Source organism: Aythya fuligula, chromosome 9 (assembly GCF_009819795.1).
Source record: "Aythya fuligula isolate bAytFul2 chromosome 9, bAytFul2.pri, whole genome shotgun sequence".
Taxonomy (NCBI): Eukaryota; Metazoa; Chordata; class Aves; order Anseriformes; family Anatidae; genus Aythya; species Aythya fuligula.
In genome coordinates this window covers 8,652,007-8,676,083 of record NC_045567.1, presented here as the reverse complement: position 1 = coordinate 8,676,083, position 24,077 = coordinate 8,652,007, and positions in this window count along the sequence as shown.

Below are 24,077 nucleotides of genomic sequence, written 5' to 3'. Positions count from 1 at the left end.
TCTTCATCTGCTACCTCCAATATGGGAAGCAGCAAAAAGGAGATGATGCAGAAGCAAAACCTTTGTTCAGCCCAGTAGCAGCCTCCAAAACTCTGCCCTGAGATTTCTCCGTGTAAGATGGAAGCTGCTTTTTCCATAGATTCCATTTCTACCTTCTGACTGTACAACACAGTGCTTTATAACTGGTGCCCTTGTATGAGTCAGATTCAGGAATTAAACGTTTTCATTGTCTGACTGGAAGTGTCATTTCAATATTAGTCATAACTCAGCTTTCTTTCCCTTTTTTCTGCAGAGTTGGACAAAAAAATTTAAAGGAGTAGCCTAAGCAAATTTGAAAGCAAAGAGCGAATATGCTATGAGGTCTGCATCACGGATCACCAAGATCAAGTAGCTTCATGTGAGATCTGAAGGCATCTCTGAGCCTGTGACCTTTGCAACTACTTCCCCAGACTCAGCGGTGCCTTGAGGTGGCAGATATTTCAGCCTCTGTTTTGATTGTGCTTGTGAGCGTTTAGAGCAGTTTGATGTGACTCTGTGGGAATATGGGAAGTTTCAGTTCAGCTGCTGAAAATGTGGTTTCGATAAAATATTTGCTTCTGTTTTGCAGTAGTCCTTTTTTACCCAAATGAATTAGTTTGGGTTTTGGTTCCAGATACTCACAATAGACAGGTTTGAGTGCTCCTTTCTCAGAAAACAGGAGATATAGATTGATATTCCCTACACAGAATAAGGTGCTGAACTTGATGTTTGCACTTCATATTCATTTCTCTTCCCTCCTCTTCCTCTAGTAAATACCTGTTGTGTTGGGGCAGATACTCCAGATGAATGATTTTTCCATTTTTGACACTTGAAATCAAAGGAGAAGTAAAACTGTTCAGCCCAATCTCAGATAAAATGAAACAGCACATCACAAAAACCACACCTGTCCTTGAGTCAGAACATAAGACACAAACAGATTGCAGAAATAAGCTAGACCGCAGTTTTATATGGTCTCAAGTTAAAAGAGGGAACTTAATTATGATGCTGGAATTCAGTTTGGAGCTTGTGTAATAATCTAAGAAACTGGAGACTTGTTCTGGAAATAACTATGTGCTAATGAGGACCATAGTAGCAGCTTTCTTCGCTAGTTAATTTGCAATCTACACAGAAATCTGTTGGCAAGCCTATAAAATGAGGTTTTGCAAAAGTAATCACCACTTCAAAGTATAGAGATACAGCCGTAGAAAGTAGAAACATGTTGACTGAATTTCCACTTTGAACGTTGTTTGGAAGGTTGATGCTGTTGTTTCCTACCTGCTGAACAGAGGAAAGTGTAATGCCCTCCCCATCAAAATAGTTCTGGAACTCGGCATTTCAAAAAGAGGATATAGCCGAGTTTTATTTCTGTAACTGTGCCAACTATGCATGCAAAGATGATGCTGTCCATTTAGAAAGCCACACAAATCTTTCCATCGATGTTCAGCGTTAATTGTGAAGATTTGGTCCATTTGCCAAAAGGCTAAGGTAGGTGTTTAGCAATGTCACATACTAAACAGAATGCAGGGTGCAGACAGATTAGATCTGTGTATGATACCACGTGTGGTTTTAGGATAAATTCTTTGGCCATTTACACAGGTGCACAAAACCTCCAAAATACCTCAAATGTTATGTCTGTGGAATAATGTGGTGAAACAGCCTGTGGCAAGAGTGCTGTGTTCTGTTCTCTGGGGCTTTCTAATTCATTTTTGAATGGGAAAATAAAGTAGGCAAAACGTGCTACTTGGAGCTCTGCTGACTAAAGGTGAACCATCACTGCTCTCTCCTTTCTCCAGAAGGAAGCATTGCAAGCAATCAGTTCCACAAGGTTGCAGTGTCTGGTGTGAGATACGAGAGAGTCTGTGGGCTGGTAAAGGTCCAAAGATTTACTGCAAAGCAGGTATCATGCAAATCAAACCAATTAATTCTTATGACTGTCAGGTAGTCTGAAAGGATGTGACCATCAGGGGCTGTACAATGTCACTAATTAACTTACACGTCAGTTTGTTTTCTTGAGTGAGGCGGGAAACAAAATGTTCTCTTGTCAAAGGTCCAAGTGCTGCTGAATTCCCGTCTTCTGCAAACACCTGGATTTTAAAGCTCACCCAGAGAAGGTGCATTGAGGTCCTGCAAAAACTCTCCGCGTATGGCTTCAGCAAAGGCTGGTGGACGTGGCACAGTGCAGTGCTGCACCAAGATCCAAAACTGGCTGTGAGCAAGCCAGCACAAGTGCCAGAAGTGAGCTGTGCCTAAGGAGTGTGAGAAATGTGAGCCCGCAGATTGCCTGGGCTCTGGGCACCTCCCTCAGTGCTCACGCAGGAGTCTGCAGACCCAGTGTTGTGGTTTGTGTGGGTGCTCTGCTCGGCAGCGGCTAAGGGATCCCACCTGGCAGCACACCTGGCTCAGTGATCCCTGTTCTGGGTAGGACAGGGGCTGGGCTGGAGCCTGGTCCTGGTGGCTGCAGAGGGCAGAGGTTTAGCTTACTGGAGGGTGGCACGTGGCATCTTAGTCAGCGCTTCTGTGCGTGGATTTGGGGTTTGAGCTGTTTTGCCAGTGGCTCTTGCCAGTAAGTTAAATCAATTGCTCCTTTCCTAAAATTAAATTGAGAAATCCTTAGCTGTCATCCAGTGTGTTTGGGGAAGTAGACACGTTCATGACCTCCAGACTTCGAACTCCATGTCTAAGGATAAAAGGACTCTGAGTTTCCTACCAGCATTTTAAAAAGGGGCTTAGTGGCAGAGCAGGGAAGAAGGCACCAAATTCCTGGCTGACAGTGCTATGTAGGTTCAATTTCTACACTCTTTGAAACTCATGGAGTGTCAGAGCACATCCAAACTTCTCTAAAAGGCTGCAACTCTAGCATATGGTCCCTGGCATTCCCTGGCCATTTCAGATTCCTTCTGGGACTCACGGTGCCCTGCAGCTTCCTCCCCAGCATGGCATGAAGATGCTGTCTGGTGGTGAATCCAGAAATGAAATGCTTACGGCATTTGGAATTCCTGATGTTGCAGTGGATAATTGTTCTTTTTAATTTATACACACTTGTAATGTTTTGTGTACAGGGTCATTTGAAATGCACTCTGAAAACTAGGGGGAATCTGACTCCTGTGACTTGATTTAACCCAGCTGGCAAACTCTGTTCCAAAGCTGGACCTCTACTTAAGAAGCAGATGCTGCATTTGAACACAAGTGTTCTGTGGGAAATGGAAGTGCTTTGCTTTTTTTAAGCACAATTCTGCTTTGGAAGGGTCTGGAGCTTGCTTGAAGCAAGACATATGTGTATCTAAATGTCATTTTTTTAAAAAAATGTGCTCAGAAAACAGAAAAAAAATAAAAGAAGCTAACAGAAATGAGAAGTTTTACAGTTTACCCTGGCTGGGGCTTGATTCTAATTTTTGGGGTAACTGTAACAGGAATTTCCAAAACAAAGTATCTAGTGATCTAGTCCCAGCATATGTTTGACATTAAAGTAGTCTTTCCCATCCTGTACACTGGATAATGAAGTCTACTTTTCCAGTGATGCTGCAAGTAGTAATTGTCTTATCTAAGACCATATATCAAAGGGGAAAAAAATCCTGTCTGGGTTAGTTATCATTATTAGTAATTCGTTAACTACAGACTTTTCTTCCCAGTCTAGAGTATCATTTTCTAAGCTCACATACTGTTTGACAGATGCAATCCACTTTAGGGTTCAGCATTTTTAAAAGTGGATCATGTGAAGTGCCCTGTCTTGTCCATTCTTGGAATATGAGACAGGCCTTTCAGGATTTGAGGTCTTCTGGTCCTTGGCTCTCTTAATCATTACACACAGCCAAGCTTTAAGGCCATGCTTCTCTGCGTCCTGAGTAGCACTGTGTAAGTTTGCCAGGTCTTGAGATCTGAAACCTAGTTTCAAGTTGTTAGTAAAATGTGTTTTGATCTCCAGGGGTGTTTAATAGGACATTCACTGAGAGCAGGCAGTGAGGGGAGAGGTATAAACCTGAAAACAGAAGCAATCCAGTGCCCTGGCAGGGGGAAGAAGCAAAAGCTTGTACAGTACCCAAGTGCTGTAAAGTGGTTGCTCTAGCTGCCAAATTAACTTGTTTACCATTTCTTTAACAGAAACCCTGTAAAGCTCAGATTGACGCGGAGCAGCTTGTAGCTGTTGTGAAAAGGAGGCTGTGACCAGTGTGACAGCTTCTGAAATGAAGATTACATTTGAAATGCTCTGTATTTTCACCATGTTTGATTCAGATGCATCCCTAGGTGTCCTCCTCCATGATACTTTTAAAACAGGAATCACTGTGCATTTTGAATAATGGAGTCTGTGGTGGAATCCATCAAAAGCACACAAGGAAGATGTACCTAAGGGTGATGGCTTTTCTTTTCAGCTTGCCCTCATAGCTGTGAATGAGGGGCTGTATCTGCTGCTGGTAATAGAGATGTTCGTAGTTACAGACAACAGCCAGGCCTCTGCATTCACTCAGACCAAGACAAATGCTCTGCTGCCAGTTCTGGTGATCCTCATGCTGTGGATGAGCCTGCTCTGGAGTTATCCCCTCCAGCTGGACTTGCTTCTGCGGGAAGCTCTGTGCACTGGGTTGTGCTGGGGGCATAATCTGTGCTGCTTATTGCACTCGTAGCTGACTGGTGGGGCACAATGCTCTAACACAGGAGCAAATGCACTTTAGGAGATCTCTGGATAATTTTAGCTGTATGAGAGCTTTGTTGAAATTTGCTGTTGTGTCAGTGTCTCGCTTCACTGGGCTTTGAGCAGGACTGTCAGAAACTGAGAAATCTATTGTTAGATTGGGAGTTATTTAATATTTGTCAGATCTCTGTAACTTCACTTTCGAAGTTATTTAATCTCAAGCAAAATCAAGCCACTGCACTTAGGCTTCCATCTGGTTGTATTCCTTGGATGGGATTGCCCGCTTCTGGTATCAAATAGTGGAGGTGCAGTGCTGCAGAGACCTGTCGCAAAAGGGTAGCGAGGTCAGGTCCTACAGGTGTGATTTTGGCTTGACGTTTCTTAAAAACACACAGGTCCCACTGAATCTGTATTGCTCTGTTCACCAAGAAAGACAAATCTTGCTATACAAATGTTACACAATTACAGAGATCCTATTTCTAAGACATCCAAGGGAGAAAAAGCATCACTGAGTGAGCTTAATAACCAGAAGCAGTAGTTACAAGCTGGTGGTATAAAGTTTTTTAAATCCTTTGACAATGTGTGGCCTGTTCCTGCAACTTTCAGTAATGAAATCCTGAGATCCAAATGCCTTCTACTTGGAGGCTTCTAGCCATGTATCTGCACATGTTTTCTATATAGTATTAAGTGGAAAATATATAGTACATTTTCTTCTAGTACTTCTGAATGCTATGGATTCTGGTTATAGTTCTAGTGCTGAACTCTCAACCACCCTGATTAAGGTAGTCCATGAGCAGGTTTCTGGGTGTTAGGCTCCTGGTTCAGGTAGAACAGGACAAAATTTGCTAACAGCAAGTGGATGTGAAAGTAACATTAACAACGTGAGTTCAGGAGCTGAGCGAGAAACAAGCACTTGTGTTCATTCTTGCTGCTGTGGTTGTGGATGCTAGTAGGCAGCACCCATTTTCCTACTCCCTCCCACCCCCCGCCAAATGCACACTCTGAGCAAAATGCACATCTCCTTTGGCTGGGAAATTTCTGAGGTCCTTTCGGCTATTGTATGCCCTAGCTTACTGTGTCTGAGCAGCTGTCTGCAGGCTTAGTGCAAAATGAGATTCAGTACCTGGCCCGCTGAGACTGTTGTACCTTGTTCTAAAACAGCAGATGATGTTGCTGTTAGGCTTGTGGTTACTCCTGCTTTCTCCACATCTGGTTCTTTAATTGTCTTTCCTCAGTCTGGTCATGTTTCTCCCACTTCATTTCATCACTCAGGAGCTTCTGCTCTCCGTAAGTATCACAGCGTAGTGTCTAAAACTTGCTTTTCAAGAGGTGTGTTTGAAGTTGCTAATTGCTTATAGGAACCGGAGTCTGTTCTGATTGTAACGGAAGATGACTCTATGGGTTGCAAGCAAATTTCTCCATCATGTTTAGCTACTGCCATGAAAATCTATGACTTGGAGTCCTGTACAGGTTTAAGTCCATTCTACGTGGCTTTTAAAGAATTCTGTACGGGATGCAATTGCTTTCTCTTCCAGATAATCTGTTATTTCCTGACCTATAGATGAAGTTTATTTGCACTGTGTTTTTTTCTCCAAGCTTGCTCTTGGTCCACCATTGGTGTTCTGCTTTTGCAGTACTTGAGAGCAAATTATGCACAAGGAGGTACATTGCTTCATTTGACCCTGAAGAGGGTTCTTGCTTCCCTGGTTGATATTGATAGCAGTCTTCATAACTTCAGTGTAAATTGGAGTGACACTAATTTGTTTCCAGACATAATCTCGTGTCTTAAAGGTTTAGGTCAGTGCGTGTTGCTTCTGGCACTCAGCATGACTTTCTAAACCCAGTGCTGCTTCTTTATCATTGTGCGTTGGAACTTGGTGCTTTCTGAAGTCCTCCAAAGTCAAACAACTTGTTAATGTGAGCATTGTTGTTTCAAGTTGCATCTCGGTGCCCAGGGCTATAAACATGAGGAGCAACTCAATATGATTTGTGATTTCTATTCTGTTCTCTATCATTAAATTCACATGTAGCTGTTGTGCTGGGTCCGACAACTCCCCTTACTGTTGTCTGCATTGCCTAAAGATACATATTTCCTATTCATCATTTTTCATAGGCATAAATTTTCCAGCGAGTTTTCTAAGTGCTGAAGAGCAGTCATTTGCACTGCGTCTGTATCAAAGCTAGTAGCATAGATAGCTTGGTTTCTGCCACAGTGAAATATTGTGTTGTCTTTAATGATGAGAGAAGTAAGAGGGCTCTACCTTCAGCAACTTTCGAGTTCCAGCAGTTTTTTGTTTGGTTCTTTATCAAACTCAGAACAAGATGGAAAGGCTTGAATCTCCCTGTGCTGATGACAAGCTCACTTAAGCATTCCATTAAACCTAGTGAAAATGGATATGTGGACCCAAGAACCCTTTATATAACCATAGTCTGAGGTTATAGAGGATCCAGGGAAATTGAAGTCACAGTTCAAGCTGCTCAGCACTAACCCATAAAGCTGCTCTGAGTTTTTCTCAGTGGAGTGAAAGAGAATAACTTAATCATTTACACTTAGAGCATTTGAAATAACTGTAAATTATCTTCCTTTTTTTTTTTTTTTTTTTTTTTTTCCTCCAGTGAAAGGCATTGTATGATAATTTCTGTCATTGAAAGAGATGTGAAAAATACAGCTATGTTAATTATTGAAATGTTGACTGCCCGTGATGCCTGCCTTGGTCTGTGTCATCTATCTCCTTTTTCAATGAGGATATCAACATCTTTAAAAGCCACTCTTCTATGGTGAATATCAAGAGAGTTCTGCTCCCACATTCAATAGAAAGCAAATAATTTTTGGTACAGGCTTCTGTATTTCTGCAGAGATATATGGGATCTTGCTGGATGCTGAGGTTTTAAGGCATCCTCTGCCAAAACCCTTAGCAAAGTATTCATGTTGTATTTTAGTGTGTTCTTTGTCACTTCTTTGAAATTGCATGTGTAGGATAGGACAGTTTATAGCCTTGATTTAAAAAATAATTGTGTATGAAAGTTTTAGTTACACTGCTCCAATTTATAGAAAAAAATCACACCTGCCCCACTTGCTCTTTTAATGAGGTCATACAATTCTACAGTTACACTGCAGCTAGTGAACTATTGAAGAATCTTCAAAATATGTCAGAACAAAGCTGACACCGTATCTTATGTCTAGCCAATCACATTTAATGGACTTTGTCCTAATTTTATTTAAATAACTGTCTTTTTTCTTTCCTCTCTTAATGCTCCAATAATAAAACATTTTGATGAGTAAGATGACAAGAGAAATACAGGCTTCAATTCATAACTTTGTAACTGTGATCTGATTTATTGTCTGACCAGTGTGGATGAATCACCTATTCCAAGAGCTGGCAGGATTTCTCCTTTATTTTGAGAGTGTGCATTCCAGTATTTTTAGCAAAAGATTATTATAGATAGTATCTGTCAATAGCCAGAAATTGTCTAATGATACACTTTCCATCTCTGCATAGAAACCAAAGCGTTCCTTTCTTAACTGCTCATCTTAGGGGTTATGTTTGTATGATAAACAGAGCAATAGTGTAATTGTCAATTTTGCTTGCACCATGATGCCATGGAAAATGGCTGTATTTTCAATATGACTGGGAATTGAAATATTTAACTGAGGAAGCCAAGCGTAGCCTCTTCATGATTATGTTATAAGAGCCAAAGAGAGAGGAGATTAGCAGCAGTGAGGGTGATGTTTATATTAAAAGTGTAAGGGACTACATATACCAGGTTGCTCCCCACTTCTGAGCAGCTCATTCAAGGGCAAAAAGTATACATTACCTATATGTACTGGTCACACATATAAACTGTGCATCCTATAGCTGTATTAATTACTTGGCAGCATGTTTTATGTCAGGCTTATTGACAGGAAAATAATTGGGGAAAAAAATCAGAAACTTGGGACAAGCAACTCAGCTATTGGAAGAAGCGGTGTTATTGCACGTAGCACTTAAGTCCAGTTCGAGTGACTCCCTCAGCGTCGGGCTTCACACCATAGGGAACCGAATACTGTACTGGAAGCAGCAAGTCCTTTTAGTACTTGGATAAAGTGTAGTCTCAGACTTGCGAGGTTTAAACAGGAAAACATAATGCAGATTGAATTTTCGGTGTATTTCAAGGTACACAGATAAGTACAAGAGATGAAATTTGATTTCTCCCTCTCCTTAGTGGATATAGAAGGACGTTCCAAGCAGTTCCTTACAACCCATAGTAGAGAGCCATATGCAAAGCGCATACCTTCTTCTGGCTCCAGTTGCCTGGATGCTCTCTCATCGGAAAGCTGCTAAAGCCAGTGGTACCTTAGAGTGCTCTTACATTAATCTGAAATGAGGTAATTTGATTTGATTTTGATCCGTGAATCCTGAAGGATTTCAGGAGAATCGTCTATGGAGATTACTGGTGTCAGAATGAGTCCAAGTCAAGTCCATGCTAGGATGCCCTCCAAGTACAGCTCATTAGTTTTCTCAGGGTTCATTATACTCTAAGTTATGAATATTACACCCTGACAGTCCAAAAAAGTTAACTGCATTTGGAGTATGACTTGTAGCAGATATGTGGAAGAGAAGGGAAAAAAATATGTTGAAATGGTCTGATTTTTTTTTTCCACAGGAGTATTCAGGGATCAGTGCCTGGTATCTGTTAAAAAGTGGTTTCAATTTTTTTTTCTTCTCAGTTTAATGCACATCAGGCGATCTCCTCAACTCTCATTTGTCTCTCAGGCATATCTGTCAGGCATATCACTTACCTTTGAGCTGGTGGATGGCTTGAAGGCGATGTTTTTGTTGCGATAGTTGTTATTTCTAACATGTAGTCCTCCTTTCAATTTGGACTCATTTTCTTCCCCCTTCTGTAGGTGATTTTCCCGATTCTGATGGTCAAACTTTTCTAAGAGATATCTCATCAGTGCTTGTCCCATCTCCTCCCTAAGTGGCTTCATCAGATCAGAAAAAAGGGATGGATAAATGACTATTGGATTCTAGTTAGTGAAGGTCAAGGTGGTCTCTGCCTGGCCTACCCTCTGCTTGTCGTACAAGTCTGTTATTACAGGGTTTATTCAAGCCTATAATCAGATGAACTTCACTGAGATGGAGCCTTCTGCTTCACCAATTGTTTTTTTTTTTTCCGCTGCAGTGCTGCCAGGCTTTGTCTACCTTGGCAGCACAGATGAAATATCCACTGATTTTATATTTTGGAGCCATCGTATTTTTTAGTTCTTCTAGATCCCATTTTAAAAACTGGTAAAAAAGAAAATGCTGAATATGATTATAGTATGTTAAGACCAGTGTGTCTTAACTGCCAGTGTTCGTAGTATTTCTGGGGAATATGGTTTAATCCTTTTGTCTAAAACACAGGTCAAAGTCTTAAAATGAATTACAACCAATGTTGACCTGTTTGTTCAGCATCTGTGAATATATATCAGGAAGTGAGCACAGCATTGCTAAAGGCTTTTGTCCTCACTTACGTGTTGGTCTAACTGACTGCATAAGTGTAGTGCAGGCAGTGATGACACTTGTGTGCTTGTATGTAGGTATATGGTGAGTACTTAGCAGTATTGTTCCATCAACATTATCTTGGTGCCTTTTTGTCTATCTGATGAGGTTTGTGTAATAAACCTACTTCTGTAGTTATGACTTAGCAGAAGCTGGTTTGCAATTGAGTTCTACTGGTCAGTTTCTTGAGGCTGGAAGATTCAGTAAATCCTAACAAAGAATTTCACAAGCATAATTTTTTGAGAGTTTTGTTTAATGTCTCTCTGGCCTTCTCCAAATCCAAGTCAAACCTTACTTTTCCTTGCCTGTTCAAGCTAAAGGATCTCTAGGGGAGAGAACAAAGACCTCTCCGCATGTGGTTTTGAGGCTGGCTGAAAAATTTTTCATGCAAATTTTGACAGCCTCGTCTCAAGTGTCTGCCTTCTGTGACTAGTTCAAAACCACCTTTTCTGTTTTGTTGAGGGCTTGTAGTAAAGTAACAGATTTTAGGTTAGGAATGCTGTGCCAAAGACTTACAGTACAAAGGACCAGATGCTTCCAAAGGACAACAACTGGGTCATCACCAATCCTTCAGATCTTGGCAGTAACAAAGAGTGTTCTAGATAAAAAATAAAACAATCTTATGCTTTTTCCTGTTAATGTGCTATTTGAGGAGTAATTAAATAGGCATACTGAGTTAGAAAAATTTCTCGATAAATTGCCAAAATGTCTGATCCAAAACCTGCAGGAGTTGATGAGAATTTGAGGGAGGTTCTAGGGGACTTCAGTGGCTTCTGTTCTTTTAGTTAATACTGACTTACAGTATCAGTTGATTTGTTTTCTCTATCTAAATCAAAAGTTCAATTTTCTTTTTAAAAGTGTTTGTTCTTAAAGCTCGGCACTAATGAGGTTTCTAAGACTTGGAGGTGATCCATATGGAAGAAGTACTTAGTGTTGCTCTTGCTGACATCAGCTGCTCTTGTGCAACAATTCTTCTAATAGGAATTTTGGTCTGTGAGTCCACCTTCTGCCTACTGATTTCTTGAAAATAACTATTTCGTAGGCTATTGATTTGGTTTTTAGCCTAGTACATCTTCTTAAGGAGCTATTTTTTAGGAAAAGCATATTCTTTACCTGACCTTCACCCTTCTGTTCCTGGGGTCTGCTGTTCTTTGGTTTTCCAGAGCCAGTGTCTCACAGGAACGCATGATGATTTTCTCAGCTTGCACAGAGCATTTCTTGCTATTTTGAATCATCAGATAGAATAAGTATTGGAGGCTTTATTGAAAGACAGCTTAGGTGAAATAGCAAATATTGGGGGAGATGAACAAAAAATCTCCAAATACAAAACTGCTCTCTTAAAAAGTTTGGAGCCTTGGTCAGTGTGGAAGCTTAGTGCAATGTGAAATAAAAGAGGAGATACTGAAATGTTACAGTGATGTGTTTAATTTAAAGTAAGAACTTAGGTCTCATGCATCATTTTTGGTCTCTGGAGATACAGTCTCTTTTGAGAAGGGAAGAAAAATATATTCTCTGCCTTGAGGTTGAAGGGAATAACGTTCTCTGTAGAGCAAAACATTAGTTTTGCTGAAATTCCTTGAAATTCCTTGAAAAATGTGCCTTCGTTAACCTCTTCTGTTTCAGGGCTTGAAACAGAAACTTGAAAATGAAAGAGTTGATGAAAATAAACCAGGTTCCACATCTGGCTTTTCTTTCGTTAGATGTCTCTCATGGGTTATGTGAGTGATGTATCTACCATTAAGAAACTACTGGCTCATTTTTTATTTACTCAATTGAATGTAAAGTGAAAGTCAGTCTCTGTTTTCTGCTCTTCTTTTGCACTTACGTCCTCAACTAATGTCTGATCTCATAGAATTTGCTTTCTGAATGCTTCTTCTCCATGTGAAATGGATGCTCAGTGAACAAGAATCTCTGGTCTCCTCCTTCTTGCTTATAGATGAAGAACAGAGGGAGGAGTAAACTGTCTTTTCAGAGCCTCTGATAAATTCTCTACAAAATTTTTAGTATAAATTTGAGAAAGGAAATACCTTTCTTGTAGACTGAGAAGGATTACCGAATGCTTTGTGCTCCCTGAACTCCAGCACTGCAGAGTTAGAGCAGAGGAAATGGCATTGGTAATTCGGTACATTAAAGTGCATAACCTTTCCTACATAGACATCGTTCCTACTCCTTGCAAGGACTTTCTGTCTCTGCACTGTCAGTGAATTCACTTCTACCTGCTTTGGGAGGAGCAGAGGAGGAAAGGAGAGAGTTAAAACAGTTCAGTATATACAGAAATCAATAGAAAGACTCCCATTAACTTCAGTGGATTTTGGATTTGGAACTTAAACTCTGCTGTACCATGTATTCAATAAAAGACCTTCTGTTTTTCTACATAAATGAAAATCCTTGAAGACTGAACTGAACTTCCCCCTAAAGGTGTCTGTGCTGTGGATTTGTTATGGTTGCATTAGAAGCAGCCAGTTCGGTGCTTTTGATGCATTAACAGGCTGCCAGTTGAGTAAGATTGTATGTTTGGGTGGAAAAGAAATCCAGAGATGTGCTATAGACAGTGCTTGGAATGGTAATGAGAATGGCAGTTCATTAGGATTAGCAATGCAAAAAAGGTTCCAGTTAATGAACAATGAAAACATTCTGGCAGTTGCAGGCTTGATTATTGCAAGGCTGTTCATGCTGCTATAATTTAAGCATCTAATGTGACTGTCCATTATCAGCTCAGGTTTTGAGGTTTATTATTCTGTCAAAGCATTAATTCTTTGCTGAGAGTTGGCATGGGAGACAGGCAAGTAAGTAGGTTACATTATATGCACTATGTATATATTTAATGGGGGTAGACATGAAAGAAGCGAATAGTCAAGTTTCTTTAGGTCCAAATAAAAATTCCTGCTCTCATGTTCTTGCTAGAAGGTCTTGAGAGAGACTGCATGGGCATGGCCAGATGATGCTCCCTGTTCAGCTTATCTGCAAGCATGGCTCCAACCTGTCAGCATCATCCCAAGGTCTGTCTCCAGAAGGTGGGTGTTCCAGGAACAGCAGCAGCTGTACTGAAGCAGGCCTCTGACAGAATTAGCTTTTAGGCATGGAACGGTGTAGGGGTTAAACCCAGGTAGGGGAGCGGAGAGGAGCATTTGACTGCTGCTGAAGATACCCAAGTTTGACTTCCCCACTGTTCCCATGGAAAAGATGCCTTTGCCCCAGGCATCAGTGGAAGCACAGGTAGCACTGGGCTAACCTCAACAGGAATGTTGCTCGGGGAAGAGTAGAGGATAAGAAGGGTGATGGGGGGAAAGGTCTGCCTTGCAAAGCCTTCTCCATGTATGTGAAAACATAGGTTCAAGTCTGGCTCTGAGTCAAGACCTCAGATTATTTTATTTTCTGGGCTTCTTACTAACTGTTGAAAGAACTTGGTTTTACTTAGATGTGAAAACAAAAATACTTTTGATTTTGCTATTGGTTTCAGTAAAAACTGTTTTCTTAGCTTGGCAATCCTTAGAACAGTAAAACTGAACACAAGTACTCAAAAGTAATGCTTTGGTAAGGAAAATTAGGGTTTGTTCTGTGGGGATGAAATATCTTGAATTTGAAGATTTCTTGTCTTTTATATCCTGCTCTGATTTTTTTAAATTGATTTACTTCCTTCCACCTTTATTGCATGTGTCCTGTCTAATGGTGCTTTGAACCAACAGTCCCAAGTGTCCACCTCCTCTCTGTAGCAGATGGTGTGAGTAACCTGGCCCCATTTCCATGATCAGTGAGCAGCTTAAGATGCTGCCAGGTTGTTGGCTGCCGTAGATGCCTTGTGGTGGTTACCATTTAGCTGCAGAGAATGATGCTCCCTGACAATTAAGCAGCACAGTTGGTATTAAGCAAATGTGAATATTATCATCCAGAAAATGGTGTAGGGATTTAATCAGTGTGACTTTCTTATTGCTGTGAAATTATCTGTGAAAATAGCAGCTCAACCTGATGCTTTGGCAAATTGTGTGCATTATTCTACTGGATGGTTAATTCCAGTCAAAGGACCTACTTTCCCTCTTCTGTGGAGGGGCTTTGCTCCATCTTTTACCAATTCTCTCTGCATAGCAATTACTATGAAGGTGATTGTTTTTTAATCACACTCTGGATTAGAATTGACTAAAACGTGGGCACTGGCTTTTACTGGCAGCATTGTCAGTAGGTATCAGGTTTGATGTGGTTTGTGATGGTACAGTGCTAGCCAAGGAGGGAACTGGTGCTGGGCTGGGTCCCTTTGCACGCTGACGGGCAATTTAAACACTTAGCTTTTGGATCTTAATCTCTCTTGCGCACTGTTGGACACTGAGAGAGATGCCACTGACTTCATTTGGGTCTGTGAGAATAATGGTTTGCTACTAAATTCACCCTGAAACTGTCTTTCATTGTTACTATTCAGGCTGAATTAAACCCTTAACATTTCCTTTGGCAGACCTTTGCAAAAAAAATAGTATACTAAGAGATAGCGTGCTCCATCTAGATAGTTTGTGGCGAGCAGCAGTCTGTTGTAGAAGCTCACAGCCACAAAGATGTACCAACACAGAAACTTATGTTGCTGTAAATATGTTGGTAAACAGATGCTACAGGTCCTCTGAGGGCCTGTCATGCTGATGCTGCAGGGGCCACGCTGAGGGATTTTTGCCCCACACTCTGGAGCATTCTCTGGTCTCACTGCAGGGCAGCTGTAGTCTGGGTCAGTGCAGTGCCCAGAGGTTTGGCTGTAGCTCTGGCTGAGCAGAAGACAGGGATAAGCAGTGGTGTGGACATGCTAGTTTAGCCTTGTTTCTCCCAGGGTCTTAAGGAGGAGAGGTGGTAGTCTAGAAGCAAAGAGGAGGAAGGTGTTGAGGTGGAAAGGGAAGATCAGCTCTGGTTATAAATGATGCTGTTCTAGTGGATTTGTGTTTTGTTGCTGAAAGAAAATGCATTTAGATAAAGGATGATCATAGAAATAATAGCATTTAGTAGATATGCTAATTAATATCTAACAGCTATTTTCTGTAATGAAATTAAGTGTAGACACATTTTAGCTATTTGAATGTGTTTAATCAAGTCACACCTCTATTTCTTTTGCAAATTATACTAGGGATAATAGTCAAATTTATACTAGGGATAATAGTCAACATACCAAGCAAATTTTCTGCTGTGGAATATGCTGAAATTTAATGAAAATATAACAACTATTCCATTGAAACTAATTTAGAAGCTTATTTCAGGCACTTCATTTAATGTGTTAGCAAAATAAATTGCATGTAATTGTAAACAGCAGCCTGACAGTGTGGGTTACTGATTTAACAATAGGATGCAGGAAAATGTAAGAAGTTAAGAGTATAAAAGCTCACTTGAAACCTTTTACATTTAAATGATTTCTGATACCAACATTGTCCAGTGAGATTCCCTTTCCTCAGTTCTTGTAACTTTTGTTTCCTCTTCTTTCTTTGCCATTGTCACAACAATTGCTACAAACTGACAACCAGTAAACCAAAAATGTGGTAATACAGATGAATTCATGCACTTCAATAGATGTTAAATAGGAAAGTACCGTGTGAACTTCGGGTTTGTAGACAAATGCTCTGTGATACCTAATGTTTAACTTGACTCTCTGAAGAGGCCAAATCATTAGGAATTGATAACTGTGTGCCATCAGAAAAACTTGGTGCTAGGTGAGGTCTCCCATCCTTGTTTCAGTTCTGGGAGAACAGCATGGTTTTACAGCAAAATCTGTTTAAATGCCAAAGTTGTGGTCATTTGCAAGAAGTGAAGGAACTTGAGTTCAAGTTCAGTCTGGCAGAGAAGGGACCAAATGTGGTGCACTGAAGCAGAAGACAGCTGGATCTCATCACTGCAGCAGCATTTGCACAGGCTGCAGGTAGGCATGAGTGTGCTTTACTTGCAGCTTAGCACGGACTAATATATCTGACACTGGCTAGCCAAGGCTCTATTTTGGTTAACTGTCTGTGGAGCTTATTCAGATCCAATTCAGATCCAACTGACATGCACAGGGGACACATCTGCCTGAAAATGCTGTGATAGACAGACAGGAGATCTGGAAATCTGCTTCACTTCTGGGTGCTGACTTTTTAGATAGCAAGACAGTCGTGCTTACCTGTCCTTGAAACAGATCTGGCATTCATCTGAAAAGCTGCACAAATGTGCAAGTGCACCCTGTTGCTTTGTTCACAGTATTGTTGCTTTTCTCTGTATTGTTCCCACATTCAGAAATGTGTTCAGTGGTATTTCTTGGTGGTTCAACCAGAGTTAAATATTACTCACTGCAACAGAAAGCAAGCCTAGGTGTCATGGTATCCCAGTCAGCTGCTCCCAGTTCCGTACAGAACAGCAAACACTGGGCCCGGCTCCTGCCCTGACATGGCAGTGCAGCTCTACCTACTTTGAAGGAGCTTCTCTTGTTTATAAATGGAGGAAAGAAGCTGCTGTAGTGTGGTAAGGATACATCAACATTTGTGTTGTGTTTTAGTACAAGATGCTCCTGAGTTTTTGAGGTGTATCAGGGGCTCTTTATTCCTAAGTAAGGGTGGCACAGTGATCTGCAGCTGTTCCTTGGGCTAGTGCCTTCAGGCAGATGGGCTCATTTCTTGGAGAGATTCTCTCCAGTAAAAGAGAGCAAAATAGCTGGATGACTCCAGCACAAAAGCTAAGCCAGTGTGTGAGCACCAGGCTTTGAGGCAGGGGCAGCTGTGTGTGAGCAGGGTTAGCCGCCTGGCAGGAAGCAAGCTGCTTGCTGGGGAGCCTGGGCTGCTGAGCAACAAAGCTGCTCCCGGCTGTGGCGAGACCCCGGTGCAGGGGGAGTTCCCAGACCTTTGATTCCTCCATTTGGCTGTGCTGCCTTGGCCTGGCCCCTCCAGGGCAGCCCGGGCTTCCTGAGCAGCTGCAGCGGGCTCGAACAAGCAGTTGCAGTGCAGAAGAGCCTCCTGCGCGGCAGGCAGGGGAGGTGGAGCGTGCTGATTCCCAGTAGATCTACCTCCTTCATGCAACATTTTTGGCAGAACCCTGTCTGCTTCATCTCATGGTGTGCCTTGGATGAATGTCTCTGTCGCTTGCTGAAATTTTTGACAGGACTGACTTACTCACAAGAACAACTCCTAAAGGGTCTCTTTGTTGCTGCTGTAGCTCTTTTATGGCCCAGTGATTGTGTAGATACTACCACAGCTACACGGGGCTGGAGGCCGCTGGTAGGAGACAAACCAAACTGCTTTAGGACTGGGCTGGTGCCTGTGCCTTCAGAACCAGGACAGAGAGGGCAGCACCAGTGACTCTCTTGGGCTTGGGTGGTGCTCCCTTGGCAGGGCTGGGAGACAGGCCTGCCTCTGGTCCTTCTGCTTGAAATTCATTTGCTCTGCACACTGCTTCTTGCCACAGCCTGGTCACCCACGTAGGCTGATGTGACTCTGTCCCCACCTAGTGACTGGACAGTTCAGGTCGTGCACAGATGAGTGAAGTTACAGTTAAAGCCTTTGGCTGCAGCCCCAGAGATTGATGCTTCTGCTGCCAGAGCCTGTAGAGGAGCCCGCTCTGTGTGCATGGCTAGATGCCTTGGGCAGCAGTGCAGCCCTGACTAAATTACACCCCCTCTTTCACTGTTAAAAGAGAGGAGTCAGCCTCATATCCCAGCTCTGCCTCTGGGTAGTACGGCCTGGGAAGGAATTCATGGAGGGAAGCAAGCCCTTAAGGTGCTAACTCGCAAAGGTCCTGTGCAGGACAAGAAGCAGGCAGGCAGCCTACGTGCTAGCAGCAAACGACACGCGGCCGAGTCCACGTCTGATCGCTGCTGTAGAGGGCAGAGCAGCTTTTGAGGTGCAAGCCCAAGTGAGGGGCCAGATCAGGATGTGGCTTGGGCTGCTCCGTTTGGCAGTAAGTAGTCACCATCCATGCAGGCTACCCAGTGGAAGCACCATCCCTTTCTCATGGCGAGAGGGCAGCTACTGCCACGTGTCCCTGAGTTACCTTTCCTCATGGACAGGCTGTGAAGTTGTTGTGGAATCCTGGGTGTTTCCTTTCATGTCTCCTATAACATCACTGCACGTTTACGAGTGTTTGGCAGAAGGTGACTCTCTTCCAAAACTGTGTACAGCATTGAAAGGAGCAAAATATAGGCCCTCCAATTTATTCTTGTCAGAAAAACTAAGATGCTGTAGCTCTTGACAGACGTGCTTTGTAAGAAGGGCACTGTTTTTAGAGTTGTTTCCTTTTTTGTGTGCGTGTTCATTCTAAAATTGTTCTCATTCTCAGATTTCCTGAAGCAGCATTTAAATGCCTAGTGCTATTCTGGAGAAACCTTGTATCAGCAGAGCATTTTGCTGACCATTCAGAACATGATGTACATCCGAAGAACACATTATGACTCCTTAGCTCAAGTCAGAGCACTGCCAGTAGGGGCAACTGTATCACAAGCAAGCTGAATTCAAGGTTACATGGGGATAGGGAGGAAGAATGACCTGTGCAGACATACTTTAGATCATATTCTGCCTTGAAAGCTTGATGATTTGTGTAGGCCAAAGCTAAGCACTTTTAAAATAGGTGTCAGGCAGAACAAGAAGCCTACCTGATGTCAGGTGCAATACAGCGGCAGGTCTGGAAAGAGTTGTCTCTTAAAGCTGGCTGCCTCAGACACAAGCCGACTGGCTGTGTTTTCATAAGAGGCCCTTTTCTTTAAGAAGCCTGTTTGCTTTGCTGAATGTCGAGTGCACAGGCCTGGGTCTGTGGGATGGGTGCGCTGTGCAGACGTGTGAGCAGCTGGCAGGTAGCTGCTCCCTGCGCCTTGCTGGGGAACCAGGGGAACGGGCCCTGGGCCTAGTTTGACTGATGGGTCTAGCTTTAGGCTTGTTCTGTGAAGTCAGGCCTTAAAACTAGATGGGGTTTTGTATGTTTTCTCTGAAAGCTTGATTCTCGTGGCTGAAAGATGCATTTCACTTGACGGGCTGGTTAGGACTGAGGGAGTGGCCAGGCTACGTCTATAAACGCACCTTTGGTGGCCGCTGTACTCAGGCCAGAATGGCTTCTGGTACCGAGTTGGTTGGTCTTGCCCATAACCCAGACAGTCTGGTGTTATTCCCAGTCTTTTCAATAAGCCTCTGCGATCTGAGTCAGTTCAGCTCCTTTCTATTCTTTTCTTTTGGCTGTTTGTGCTGGTTTCCTTAACTTAGGGGGTTCTTCCAACTCCTTTACAGAAGGCCGCTGTGGGGGTTGAGTAGATTTTAAAAGGTCTGTGAAGATTGTGGTACATGGGTGCTAGGTGCTGAAAACTATTAGAAAAAGTGGAAGAAGTGTTTCATCTAGTTGGACTGGAACTTTGATAAGGATTGCATAGGCCTGCTTTTGTGGGGGCAGCTGCTTGTGTGCTGGTAGCCTTAAAGGGGAGGTGCAGATCTTTAGAAATGTAGTGGCAGCTGCTTACCTGCCTTGAGGCATTTTTGTGCTCCTGGGGTTCCTTCCACACTGGGAATGCAGTCCTCTACCAGGAAGGTTTGTACTTTACAGCAGTGTTCTCAGGTTATCTGCATATCCTGCTTTGTTTTAGTGCCTTAGGAACCTGCTTCACCAATGAAGTCTTCTCAGCAGTGCCAGCCTTGGGGACTGAAAAGACAAGAACACAGACGCCATTAACCTTTTAGGGCACACAGGGGTGGAGGAACGCAGCAGTCAGAGAAGCCGTACTGAAAGCAGAGCTCAGCGTGTGTTCAGCCCAGGTGCTCCAGTGGCACTGAGAGCTGTTTGTACCAACCTCACTCTGGCACGCTTTGTTAGATTTTTACTACAGTGTTTGTGCAGATAAATTAATTTCAGTCTGCTAATTCTGTTTGCAGTAGTTGCTGCAATCTGGAAAAGGGAGAACTGCTAAGGTATCAGTTGTCATTCTGCACAATCAGAACTAGAGTTTTTTTATTGATGGGATTGATACTTATATTGACATTTGGACGTATCTGAAAGCTCCCTAATCTCCTGTGGCTGGGGAAAAAAATCTGCTGAATTCTCTATTAATTGCAGGAGTAGTTCAACATATCTGTATGAAACCATAAAATACTCTTCACAAATGCATATTAAGTTTAAGAGAATTCAGTTATACTTTCCCCACGCTGTAGAGTAATACCATACCTTACTGGTAGCCCAATTGATTTCACAGGAACTATTCATAGCATAATACGTGATGCATGGAAAGTGGAATTCATTTCTGAAATGAATTCAGCTTTGATAGTGATCTTCTCTTCATGTATTTCTTAAAAAAAAAAAAAAAAAAAAAAAAGGTAAAAATTGCCAGTCTAAGCATTCAACAAAACAGCTAATTTAACTGAACACTGTCTGTATTAATAAAAAGCAAATTTCAATTTGCAGTCGTCTCCCTGAAAATCTGACTGGAAAAACATGGATGTGTGGAGACAGTGATAAAGGAACCCATTGTCTGGTGAAAATCAAATTCCCCTCTGCCCTTCATTCTTTACACAGAGAGATCAAGCTCTGAGCTTCAAGTTCTTCAAGGTTGGTGCACAAAATTATGCAGGGTGGGTTATGTCCACTTATCATAGCACACAGAATAGGAGATAATCCTTGCACTGAAAAGACTGCTAGAACACAGCATAAAAAGGAATAAAGAAAAGAAGAAAAAGCCTTTTAAAAGAATCTGGTGCAGGTAAGTAACTTGAGTGGTCCCTTAAACTCTGGTTGCTTCAGGAATTGAGACAGCCCTCCAGCATGCAAAGACAGAGCCTAACTGACCCCCCTCCCCCCCAATCTGTTACATCTGTCCACAAAGCCATCCTTTAAGGTGGCAGTGTGATACACCAATGGATAGCATTGCAATCTTTGGAAATAGCTCACGGACTTTACAGATATCTGTTACATTTCCATAATGCATGTGCAAAAACAAAAGCAGCCAGCACGTAATGAGAACGAGAGAAATGGATTAGGAAATTCCATCTCTGTATGCTATGGAGAGAGCATAAAACATACTCATCAGACATTGACCTTCTCGTGGGTACATGGGTACCCGCACTGCTCAATTCTTTTGTAAATGTTATGAATCTGAACTGAATTGAGATACAGTGATACTGGCCCAGCAAGAAAATTGTTCATTCACTGGCTGTAACTTTGTCATAGCATGTGAAAACCTCTATTGTCAATTCTATGAAGAAAGACTGAGAGAGCTGAGGCTGTTTAGCTTGGAGAAGGCTCGGGGATGACGTTACTGCAGCTTTTCAATACTTAAAGGGGGCTTATAAAAATGATGGAGAACAACTTTTTGCTCAGGCAGACAATGACAAGACAAGGGGAAATGGCTTTAAACAAAACAAAACACAACAAAAAGAAACAAACAAAAAAAAAGAGGAACGATTCAGATTAGGAGGAAATTCTTCACTCAGAGGGTGGTGAGGGACTGGCACAGGCTGCCTGGAGAAGCTGTGGATGCCCCATCCCTGGGGGTGTTCAGGACCAGGTTGGAGAAGACTTTGGGCAACCTGATCTGGTGGGTGGCGTCCCTGCCCAAGGCAGGAGGGTTGGAACTAGGTGATCTTTAAGGTCCCTTCCAACCCCAGCCGCTCTGTGATTCTATGAATTGAAAGTAATAAAGTACAATGCAATGAGAAAAAATGGGCTGGTAGAAACCATATAAGGTTTGCAAATGGAAACTACAGTATGTCAAGCTAAGCCATGCAGTGACGTTAGAGTTCACCTTTGCCCAGTATGATATATTCAACTGCAGTTAGTCAGGAATTGAGCAAAGCAGTTTGTATGACTCCTCTGTGGACTGTATGGAAACCAATAATGTTCCTGGAAGCTGAAAAATGAATCCTTATTTTCCATGGTTCCTGTTTTATGGTCCTACAGAGTTTTTCCTTTCTTGCAAAGGACTGGTTTTATATCGGAGTCCTTCACAGTTTAAGTGGTTAAGCTGAAATTATGCAATTTCTAATGTTTAAAAATTGCCCCCGAGTCAGAGGGGTGCTGAGAGCAGAAGGAAGTAGTTTTGATAGGAATTCAGTTTGAAGTTTTAATGGCATTAGTAAAGACAACGCAGTATTGAATTAGGCTGTGGAACTCATTGCCATGGGGAGCTGTTGAAGTTGGGAGCTCTGGAGATCAGTCGTGGATGTACATTTCAAAATATATTCACTATTGTGTTGTGGTTTTTCTCTTTTAGAGGGCCATAAAGACGCATTCTACAATTTTAATAGATACCATGTGAGTCAGTAGACATTTGTGGAGAAAGCTCAAGATTTCCAGTCTTTCAGTTGAAATTTCTTACATTTTTTTCAGAGACTTCCAACAGGGGCCTTTTAAACATTTAGATCCATTCTAGTTTGATAGTGCTGTATTGAATATACATGCTGCATTTCATATTTGTCTTGTGAAAAGGTTTTGTTTTTCTGGAAAGCCTTAAGGCTTTTGTGATTTCAACTGGATTGACCATGTGCCAGTCTACTGCATTTTCGCCACTGCCACAGGATGCAGGAGCCAGGGTAACCATGAAGCATCATTTTTCCAGTGTTCATAAATAATTTTTTTGTACCCAAAGAGGCTGTGCAAACCAGCAGTTTGTTCCAACCTCCTACTATATTAATTGCTGTAAGTTCCTTCACTTTTTCCTATTTTTCTTCCCTTTAGAGAAGTTTCTGCATCTCAAAGCTCGGAGAAACATCAGTCAGTTTTAGTGATTGCTTGGATGGCTTGCACTGGCAGTGTGTATTTATTTCAGGAGCAAACTATTAAGTGTTACTTCCTTGTGGTTTTGGAGGGTGTAACTCTCTAAGTACCACTAGTTTAATAGAGATTTCTTGGAAAAATATGTGCGTAGGGGCCACATATATAAACACTGGTAAGAAGTCAGTCAAATTCTAAACAAACAAAAAACCCCACAAACCTATATGTTGCTGGGGCTATCGTGGCCAGGTGTTTGTTGGTAGGATCAGTAGAGCTTGGATGATAGAATAATGAGAAAAGCTTAATATTGCAGGGTGTTTGAATTTGGCAGTTATGTATGTTATTGCAGTATATTTTGGGTGATTTTGAGTGGATTGGGATTTGTGGGTCAACTTTCAAGATCTTTGTTTTTGTTTTAGTTTCAAAATAATGCAGCAGGTTTTTGAAGAGCTCACTATGCTGTTACAAATCTAAAAGTGTGCTCACAGTGTAGTATGGCAGATGAAGGTCTGCTTTTTGTGTGCTTATGTGAGTTTAAAATCATGAAAATATTAACTTTGGTGCTGAACACTGCCACCCTGACCTAGTACTGTCTGAAAAACTGAGTCTCTTTGTGAATCAGCTGTTTTGAAATGGATTTCAGGAGGGGAAAAAAACCCACACAACATTAGTATGTAATTTGTTAAAAACTTTGTTGAAATCTTTAGCATCAAATTTCTGTCTTCGGTATCTTTTCCCTTTCAGCTACGTGTACATTGCTTTGTGAAGTGGTGCTGAAAACACTCATTTTGGGACAGAGTAAGAACTGTCATCATGAAATACCTTTGGTATTTCAGAAATTAATCCTGCTTTGTTTTAAAATACACTGCTCTTTCTACCAACCTGCCTTTTTGCTGACAATTGTGGTTCTTGTTTTGAGTGAGCATGAATCAACACCACCTGGATATGAACACATGTTTAAGTGAAGCAGCATATAGCGTATATAGCATATAGTGTATTTCAGTCACCTGCAGCAAGGCATCTGCATCACAGACCTTCGCTGTGAACTGTCTTGTCATTGTGGGCCCAGTGGGGAAAATGCCAAAGCATTGTAAGCCTCTCCAGGTATTTAACAGAATGGTTGAGGTGGGAAGGAGCCTCTGGGCCCATCTGGTCCAACCCCTGCTCAGGCTGTGGGCCACGTTGAGCAGGTTGTCCAGGACCATGTCCAGGCGACTTTGGGAGATCTCCAAAGACTGGAGACT